Here is a 10,428-nt window from a genome sequence, read left to right as displayed (position 1 = left end):
ATTGATTGCTACAAAGCACGCCTAGTTGCTAAAGTGTTTAAACAGTAGTATGGCGTTGATTATGATGATACTGTTAGGATCGCACAACAACGCACACACTCAATCTAGATGAACACAAAGAACAGGATAGAGAAAATTGCAAGGAGAACTCTGGCTAAAGGATTTATATATTAATGACTTCAAGTATGTACAATGAGAGAGAATACAGAGAATAGAAAGTACATTTTCAAAGATCTGTCGGATATATATATATATATAGTTCAGTTTACTATATATAGCTTTACTAGATTTAACCATCTACTATATATAGCTATTTACTATATATAACTTTACCAGATTTAACCATCTACTATGCATAGCTATTTACCATATATAGCTTTACCAAATATAGCTTTATCGGATATAACTTTACCGGATATAACCGTTGACCAAGCTGTAAATAAGCAACAGGCTCCATAACCTAATAGATACCTTTAGTCCAGTTGTTAAGCCCACTGTCATTCGGCTCTTATTATCTTTTGCTATTTCTCGTGATTGGGCTATATGGCAGATTGATATTCAAAATGATTTTCTTCATGGTTTTCTTAATGAAGATGTTTATATAAAGCAACCCCATGTATTTGTGGATTCTCAACATCCTGGTTATCTCTAGAAGCTAGATAAGTGGCTTTATGGCCTCAAACAAGCTTCGTGTGCCTAGTTTTCTCGTCTTAGCTCCAAACTATTACAGGTGGGTTTTACATCGTCAATGACTGATGTCTCTCTTTTCATTTCTAATAAGACGGACATTCAAATGTATAACCTCATCTATGTTGATGACATTATTATCATCAGCTCATCTTCTACGGCTGTTGAGAAACTTCTTACACAACTTCAAGATGATTGTGCCATCAGGGATCTTGGCATTTTGATTATTTTCTTGGGATTGAGGTCCACCATACTTCCAACGGACTTGTTCTGACACAACATAAATACATTCAAGATTTATTGTCTAGAACCAATATGCTCAACTTCAAAGGTGTGCACACACCTATGCTTCCTAGGGAGAAGTTGTTATTGGATGGTGGTGAAAAGCTCTCGCCTGATGATACTACTAGCTATCGGAGTGTCGTTGGTGCTCTCCAATATTTAACTCTGACACGTCCTGATATATCCTTCTATGTCAACAGAGTATGTCTGTTCATGTCCTCCCCGACTTCTGTACATTGGGCGGCGGTGAAACTAATTCTCCGTTATCTACATGACACTATTGATATGGGCTTGTGTCTTTCAAAGTCCAGCACTGATTTGTTGAGTGCCTTCTCAGATGCTGATTGGGACGAGAATCCTGATGACCATCGAAGCACTGGAGGCTATGCGATCTTCTTTGGTGGCAATCTTATCTCCTGGAGTTCAAGAAAATAATCGACAGTTTCTCGTTCTAGTACGGAGGCCAAATACAAGGCTATTGCTTTTGCCACTGCCGAATTAATCTAGATCCAAGTCCTCTTGCGTGAGCTCGGGATCTCGCAAGCACGCGCGCCTAGCCTATGGTGTAACAACATTGGTGTCACCTATTTGTCCGCCAATCCAATCTTTCATCGACAGACGAAGAATGTTGAGGTTGATTATCACTTCGTTCGTGAAGGAGTATCGACTCGTCAGCTTGATGTGCGACACATATCTTTCAAGGATCAGCTCGCTGATATCATGACAAAGCCACTTCCAACTCCTTTTAGCAATTTTAGGCGCAATATAAACTTAGTAGTACATCGTTCAGATTGAGGGGGTGTTAACCGTAGAATAGATCATATCTATACATAGTAAGATAATCTACTAATATACTCATTTATCTATGCATAGTAATCCTCATTATACACATCTATAAAAACATGAGGTCGTGACCTTAATGTCATTCCACCTAACAAAAAAACATTACCAACAACCAAAGAACAATAATAGATAGTTTTATTTTGGAGATGCGTGGTATCAGCGCTCTATCATTTGAGCTACATCCCCACAATTCTTATGTCACAAAACCCTAAACTTCTCGTTACCAATAATAATGAAAAAGAAAAACTATCCAATATACTTAGTGTGAATGTTTGATTAATCCACCACACCTAAATGGTGTGAAAGTTATCTTATTTATAATCAAATAAATTACAAGGATATGGAAATAGTAATAAATGGAAATAACAATAAATGGAAAGATACCTATAGTAATAAGGCAAATATCTATATTTGCCTTATAATAAAATATCAAATATAATATATATGGTAAACTATAATTTATTACTAAATATCCTTAACACCCCACCGCAAGCTAAGCGTCGGATTTAAACTAACGTGAAGCTTGAATCTGAAAAATTCAAAGAGGTTGAGAAACACTTTTCGTGAAGATGTTAACAACCTGGTTCAGAGGAGGCGTAGAGAAACACTTTCTTGGCCATCGAAAATTGCAGAGGGATTGCTGCTTAACGGCGATGCTGCCTTGGCTTCGGCGAGAATATGTCTAACCCATGAAGAGGGATTGTCGCTTAGCAACGATGCTGCCTTGGCTCTGGTGAGAATATGTCTAACCCCAAGAAGTAGAAGGGGAAACCTAGAGTAAGGGACAAAGACAATGTTGAAGCCGAAAGAGTCGCCACATTGGGCGAAGGAGCCAATTTTGGCGAGAAGGGCAGCTGGAAGAGTCGCCACATTGGGGCGAAGGAGCCAATTTTGGCGAGAAGGGCGGCGGCAACTTGGTTGGCGAAGATGCCAGTGCAGCGCCCAGATTCCAAAGGTAAATCTCTGCAGAAGGTCGATGGGCTTATTGAGATTCTGTATATTTTCGAAGAGGAATGCTGATGAAGATCCTAAGATTAGGGTTTTTGTGAAGGATGAAGGATGAAGGGAAAATTGGGAAGAAAATGAAAGAGGCTATGTTTGGAAAAGGTGAGGTTGTATGTATAGAGTATGGCGAAGGATTATTTGGAGGTCAAAAGGGTGGAGCCGAATAATAATCAATCGGCTCTGCATGTGGCAGCCATGACGACTGCCCCTGCGGCGTCAAAGCCAACAGTGGTGGTGGAGAAGAACAGTAGAAGATTTTAAAAGCCATTGAAAAGAAAGAATCCGGGTTGCTAAACCAAAATGGCTCTGATACCATGTGAATGTTTGATTAATCCACCACACCTAAATGGTGTGAAAGTTATCTTATTTATAATCAAATAAATTACAAGGATATGGAAATAGTAATAAATGGAAATAACAATAAATGGAAAGATACCTATAGTAATAAGGCAAATATCTATATTTGCCTTATAATAAAATATCAAATATAATATATATGGTAAACTATAATTTATTACTAAATATCCTTAACACTTAGTAATCCATTCAGTTGGAGATGCAAGTATCAATCCCCGTAATTCGCACATCAAAAGCGAGCGCTCTACCATTTGATGTACATCCCCACAATTCTTACATTAGAAAACCCTAAATGTCCCGTCATCAATAATTGTGAAAATGAAAAAAATATCTCCGTTCATTATTTCATAAATAAGGAAAGATTGAATAGAAATAAAATATTAATAACAGTCGGGTATTGATCCCCATACCTTTCACATGCTAAGCGAGTGCTCTACCATCTAAGCTACATCCCCACACATCACAAAACCCTAAATTTTCTGTCATCAATAATCGTGAAAATGAAGAAATATCACTACTCAACATGTCATGAATAAGGAAAAATTGAAAAGAAATAATATATTTAATAATAGATAGTTTTATTATGGAGATGTGGAATATCGATTCCCGTACCTCTTGCATGCAAAGCAAGCGCTCTACCATCTGAGCTACATCCCCACGATTCTTATGTCACAAAACCCTAAACGTCTCATCATCAATAATAGGTTTGAGCTTGATATTATTCGTTGTGATATATTTTTAATTTTATAATCTTGTCTATAATTTTTAAGTACATGCTCTGACAGGGAGACATTATGGTTCTTTTTATGATTCCAAAATGGGAGAAAATTAGGTATAATTTATGAATAATTTTGTTGACGTGATATTTCATAATTTATTGGAGCATTAATATAGGAAGAGAATATATTCTTGAGTGAATTTCAAGTACAAAATTTATGACAATATATTAGAATGTTTATAATGATATATTAGAATGCATTATATTATTATTTGAACACGTGTATTATTGTAGGCTTTATGGATTTCATACAATTTTTTGAAATAGTTTGTCATCATAAAAAACAGGAGATGGTTGGCTTTTTTTGCCCTTGAATTAATTTTAATTAATTAATTAATTGATATTTTGAGAATAACAAGCCTACACCTAATTATTAATAATGATCAATATTTTGAATTGTAGACAGTGTAAGGTTGGGAATAATGATTTCAATACCTTTTTCAATAACTCAAATCAGAGCTAAAATGAAAAAGTTTTAGTTGAAACAAGATACCCGATATGATGTTATGGCAAAAAAATTGACATCATGAACTAATTGTGGCAGAAAAATTGACATCATGAACAAATCAGAACTAAAACGAAGAAGTTTCAATCGAAACAAGATACCCAACGTGATAATATGGCAGAAAGATTGACATCATAAACTAATAATGGTGGAGTATTCGCATAGTAATTCTAAAATAGAAAGTGAATAGTAACAAAGGGTGGAGTAAAGAGTAAAGTGAAGAGTAACAAATGGTGGAGTATTCACATAAAAATTCTAAAATAGAAAGTAAAGAGTTACAAATGGTGGAGTATTCAGATAGAGAGCGAAGAGTAACAAATGGTAGAGTATTCACATGGAAATTCTAAAATAGAAAGTGAAGGGTAACAAATGGTGGAGTATTCACATAGAGAGTGAAGAGAAGAGTAAAAAATGGTAGAGTATTCACATCGAAATTCTAAAATAGAAAGTGAAGGGTAACAAATGGTGGAGTATTCACATAGAAAGTGAAGAGTAACAAATGGTGGAGTATTCACAAAAAAAAAAATTCTAAAATAGAAAGTGAAGATTAACAAATGGTGGAGTATTCACATAGAAAGTGAAGAGTAACAAATGGTGGAGTATTCATATCGAAATTCACATCGAAAGTGAAGGGTAACAAATGGTGGAGTATTCATATCAAAATTCATATAGAAAGTGAAAGGTAACAAACGGTGGAGTATTCATATCGAAAATCACATAGAAAGTGAAGGGTAACAAACGGTGGAGTATTCATATCGAAATTCACATAGAAAGTGAAGGGTAACAAATGGTGGAGTGAATCATAATACCACTAGACCAAATGCCTTTGTAGTGAATCTATCACTTTTAGTTACTAGTCCATATGTTTTATGTGCTTTAGAACCTACTATTATTGTCATGTTAATTTCACATTGTCCATCACATGGTAGAATTTGTTCTTCAAATCACTGGGATGTATTTCAATTAATATTATTAAGAAATATTAACATAAATAAAGTTCATATCCTATAATTCCTACCTCGTACCTTTAAGATTATGAATGACCCAGCTCAAATTATTTTGGTTGAAGCTGCATTACCACTAAAGTATATGCATTCTTTTGGGATAGATATTCAAACAATACATTTGAATTTTAAGTAAAATTTCACCCGAAACTAAGTTTTTGAAAACAACTTTTATTTTATATTTATTTTAGCTTGATTTCCTATAACGTAGGTAAAAAATAGGTGGATGTTTTTCATTTGTACCATTCTCTTATACCAAAAACAAAATAGAGAAAATTTGAAATGAGTTGAGTTATTTTCTTGGGATTGAGGTCTGCCATACTTCGTTCTGACACAACATAAATACATTCAAGATTTATTGTCCAGAACCAATATGCTCACATCCAAAGGTGTGCACACACCTATGCTTCCCAGTGAGAAGTTGTTATTAGATGGTGGTGAAAAGCTCTCACCTAAGGATACTACTCGGTATCGGAGTATCGTTGGTGCTCTCCAATATTTATCTGACACGTCCTGATATATCCTTCTGTGTTAACAGAGTGTCAATTCATGTCCTTCCCGACTTCTGTACATTGGGAGGCGGTCAAACTAATTCTCCAATATCTACATGACACTATTTATTGGTATCGGAGTGTCGTTGGTTCTCTCCAATATTTGTCTGACACGTCCTGATATATCCTTCTGTGTGAACAAAGTGTGTCAATTCATTCATGTTCTTCCCTGACTTCTATACATTGGGAGGCGGTCAAACTAACTAATTCTCCGATATCTACATGACACTATTTATATGGGTTTGTCCCGACTGACTTCTGTACATTGGGAGGCGGTCAAACTAATTCTCCGATATCTACATGACACTATTTATATGGGTTTGTGTCTTATAAAGTCCAGCACTGATTTGTTGAGTGCCTTCTCGGATGCTGATTGGGCTGAGGCTATGATCTTCTTTTGGTGGCAGGAGACGAAAAGACGAAAAGACGACGTCATACCGGCCATTCAACCTAACAACGCCTTAATTTTTGTTTCCTAAGATGGTAAGTACACATATGGTAAGTACACATATGTTTCCCAAGAGTGTTTTTGCTGAATTGTGAGGGCACATTTAAACGAAGGAAACAACAAACTATTTAATTTAATATAATTATGGGGGCGCAATTTCATGAATCAAACTCAAAACCTCTTGCACTCGAAGCGAGAATCATGTCACTAGACCAAATGCCCTTGTTGATATGAATTTAACTGCTGATCCTTTGCATGTACCCGAAGGACCGATTACAAGAAGCAAGGTTAAGAAGATTCAAGAGGCCTATATATTGCATCTTCAAAAGCTAACTAGTGTACCGGTTGAAACAAAGACTTTTGAGCCCAAAAATCTTTATAGCATTAGCATACTAAATCAAGAAGATAATGAAGTGGCTGATATTGGAAAGTAACGAGAAGACTTGCCTTTGGTGGTAGTTGAATTACCAATTAAGGAAATTTATTAATGTCTTATTTTCTTCAATTTATATTTAATAGCATTTATTAATAGTTTGTATGAATTGACTTATATTTTTCAATTTGTATTTAATAGCATTTATTAGTGGTTGGTGGCCGAACCTATTACGTTAGGGTTACCTTTTAGATCTATTTAAAGACATGTAATACTCATGTTTGAGGGATTTTGGTTGAATACAGAAAAAACCTTTGTGTTTTTTTGATACCCTTTTGGTGTTATTCTTTTTCAAACCTTGCTTTAGGTTTGATGTTTAAACCGATTCATTGAATTAGTTTTGATCAAGCTAATTCTGGAGTGAATTGTCTTGGTATCTAATAGTGACCATCATAGATTCTAAGTTCGATCTAAGAGTCATTCATCTTCTAACCAGCTCTTGGTTGGAATCAATCCGTTAAGTTAACTTTCTCTGTGAGCGTTTTGCAAAGATTCTAGAAGGACCTCTAGCTTTGCAAATTCCAGCATTACAGGCGCTTATCACTTGTAGTGGATCAATCATTTTTAGTTGCTAGTCCATGTGTTTTGTGTGCCTCAAGATTTGAAATTTATCCTGTTTTTTTGTGCTTTAGAACCTACTATTATTGTCATGTTAATTTCACATGGTCCATCACATAGTAGAATTTGGTCTTCAAATCAATTGGATGTACTTCAATTAATATTATTAAAATATATTGACACAAATAAAGTTCATATCCTATAATTCCTAATGGGTACCTTTGAGATTATGAATAATCCAACTCAAATTATTTGAATTTTATTTATGTCAATATATTTTAATAATATTAATTGAAGTACATCCAATTGATTGCAACTAAAGGAATGCATATGCTTTGAGATATTGAAACAACACATTTGAATTTTAAATTTTAAGTAAAATTTCACTAAGTTTTTTGAAAACATATTTATTTTTTAATTTTTTTAATTTTTTAATTTTAGTTTTCAAAACCTAGATTGATATGGAGCGACTAGGTAGTGAAAACTACTTCTTTACTGCCATTTAACAATATTTATATGGTAAAATGAGTTTAACTTCCTTTAAGTGGATGTAATTTCTTTTTATTACTAGTTTACTTATATCTCATGTAAAAAAAAAAAAATGCTAGTAAACATAATTCATCTTTTATTGTTATATATACTTCATTTGTATTTACTTCATTTTTTACAAAAGTGCACAGTAATTAATAAACCCCATGCGCTTAATACATTCCCTAAAAAACAAACTTGTAATTCACAGTAATTAAAAAAACAACCGTTCACAAAGAAAGCAAATTTAACGAATTGATTCCAACCAAGAGCTGGTTAGAAGATGAATGGTTCTTAGATCGAACTTGGAATCTATGATAGTCACTCTTAGATTCTAAAATGACTCACTCTAGAATTAGCTTGATAAAAACTAATTCAATGAATCGGTTTAAACATCAAACATTTAGCGAGGTTTGAAAGAAACATGACACCTAAAGGGTTTTCCACAAGTTTTTTTGTATTCCACCATGATTCCGAAATTGAATATTACATGCCTTTAAATAGGCCAAAAAGATAATGTAAATATAATGTAGTTCAAGTACCAACTACAAATTACTAATAAAAGCTATTAGATAATCTAGACATAATGGAGCTGAGTACCCACTACAAAATACTAATAAAAGCTATTAAATACAAATGAAATAAAATAAGACAAACATCAATTGTCTGAATGGTAGTACCAAATGCCAAAAGTCATTTAGATCACTTTCCAATGTCAAGTGATATTCTATTGCCACATTTAAAGGCGTATACATTCTATTTAAAATATCCAAACATAATGGAGCTGAGTACCCACTACAAAATACTAATAAAAGCTATTAAATACAAATGAAAGAAAATAAGACAAACATCAATTGTCTAAATGGTAGTACCAAATGCCAAAAGTCATTTAGATCACTTTCCAATGTCATGTGATATTCTATTGCCACATTTAAAGGCGTATACATTCTATTTAAAATATCCAATTAAAGCACCACCATATTATAGAGCATTTAGGAATAATAAAGCGTGGTATTCGGGGTATCGATCCCTGTACCAATCACATGCAAAGAGAGCACTCTACCGTCTTAGCTACATCCCCACAAATCTTACATAACAAAATCCAAAACTGCCCTACATCACTAATAGTGAAAATGAAAAATATATTTCTGCTCATTACGACAAAAATAATGAAAAATTGAATAGAAATAAAATATTAATAACGAATAGTTTCTTTACGAGATGCACTCTACCATCTTAGCTACATACCCACAATTCTTACATAACAAAACTCAAAACTACCCGTCATCAATAATAATGAAAATAAAAAAATAATTCTACTCATTATGTCAAAAATAAGGAAAAATTGAATAGAAATAAAATATTAATAACGAATAGTTGCTTTAGGAGATGCAGGGTATCAACCCCCGCACCTCTCACATGCGAGCTATATCCCAATGATTTTTAAATCACAAAAACCTAAACGTCTCGTCATCAATAATAGTGAAAATAAAAAACTCATAAACGTCTCGTCATCAATAATAGTGAAAATAAAAAACTATCTTTGCTCATTATGTCATAAATAATAAAAAAAATATTGAAAAGAAATAATACATTTAATAATTGATAGTTTTCCTTTGGAGATGCGGGGTATCGATCCCCATACCTCTCACATGGGAAGAGTGCTCTATCATCAGAGTTACATCCCCATAATTCTTACATCACAAAACCCTAAACCTACCTTCACTAATGATACTTAAAATGAAAAAATATCTCTACTCATTATGTCATAAATAAGGAAAGATGAAATATAAATAAAATATTAATAATAATTAGTTTCTTTTGGAGATGTGGGGGTATCAATTCTCGTACCTCTTCCATGCAAAGAAAGCATTCTACCATCTAAACTACATCCCCACAATTCTTACATCACAAAATCCTAAACGTCACAGAGATGTGGGGTATTAATCCCCATACCTCTCGCATGCAAAGAGCGCACTTAACCATCTTACCTACATCCCCATAATTTTTACATCCCAAAACCATAAATGTCCAGTTAGTGAAACTGAAAAACTATCCCGTTATCAATAATAGTGAAAATGATAAACTACCTTTGCTCATTATGTCATAAATAAGAAAAGTTGAATAGTTTTCCTTTGGAGGTGTAGGTTTGCAAGCTACATCCCCACAATTCTTACACCACAAAACCTTTAAACTTCGCACATCCCCACAATTCTTACATCACAAAACCTTTAAACAACTTAACTTTAAACTTGGCACATCCCACAATTCTTACATTTGCTCGTTATGTCATAAATAAGAAAAGTTGAATAGTTTTCCTTTGGAGCTGTAGGGTAGCAAGCTACATCCCCACAATTCTTACACCACAAAACTTTTAAACTTCTCACATCCCCACAATTCTTACATCACAAAACCTTTAAACAACTTAACTTTAAACTTGGCACATCCC

This window comes from Cucurbita moschata, unplaced genomic scaffold (assembly GCF_002738365.1).
Source record: "Cucurbita moschata cultivar Rifu unplaced genomic scaffold, Cmos_1.0 Cmo_Scf00004, whole genome shotgun sequence".
Lineage (NCBI taxonomy): Eukaryota > Viridiplantae > Streptophyta > Magnoliopsida > Cucurbitales > Cucurbitaceae > Cucurbita > Cucurbita moschata.
This window is presented reverse-complemented; position numbering follows the sequence as displayed.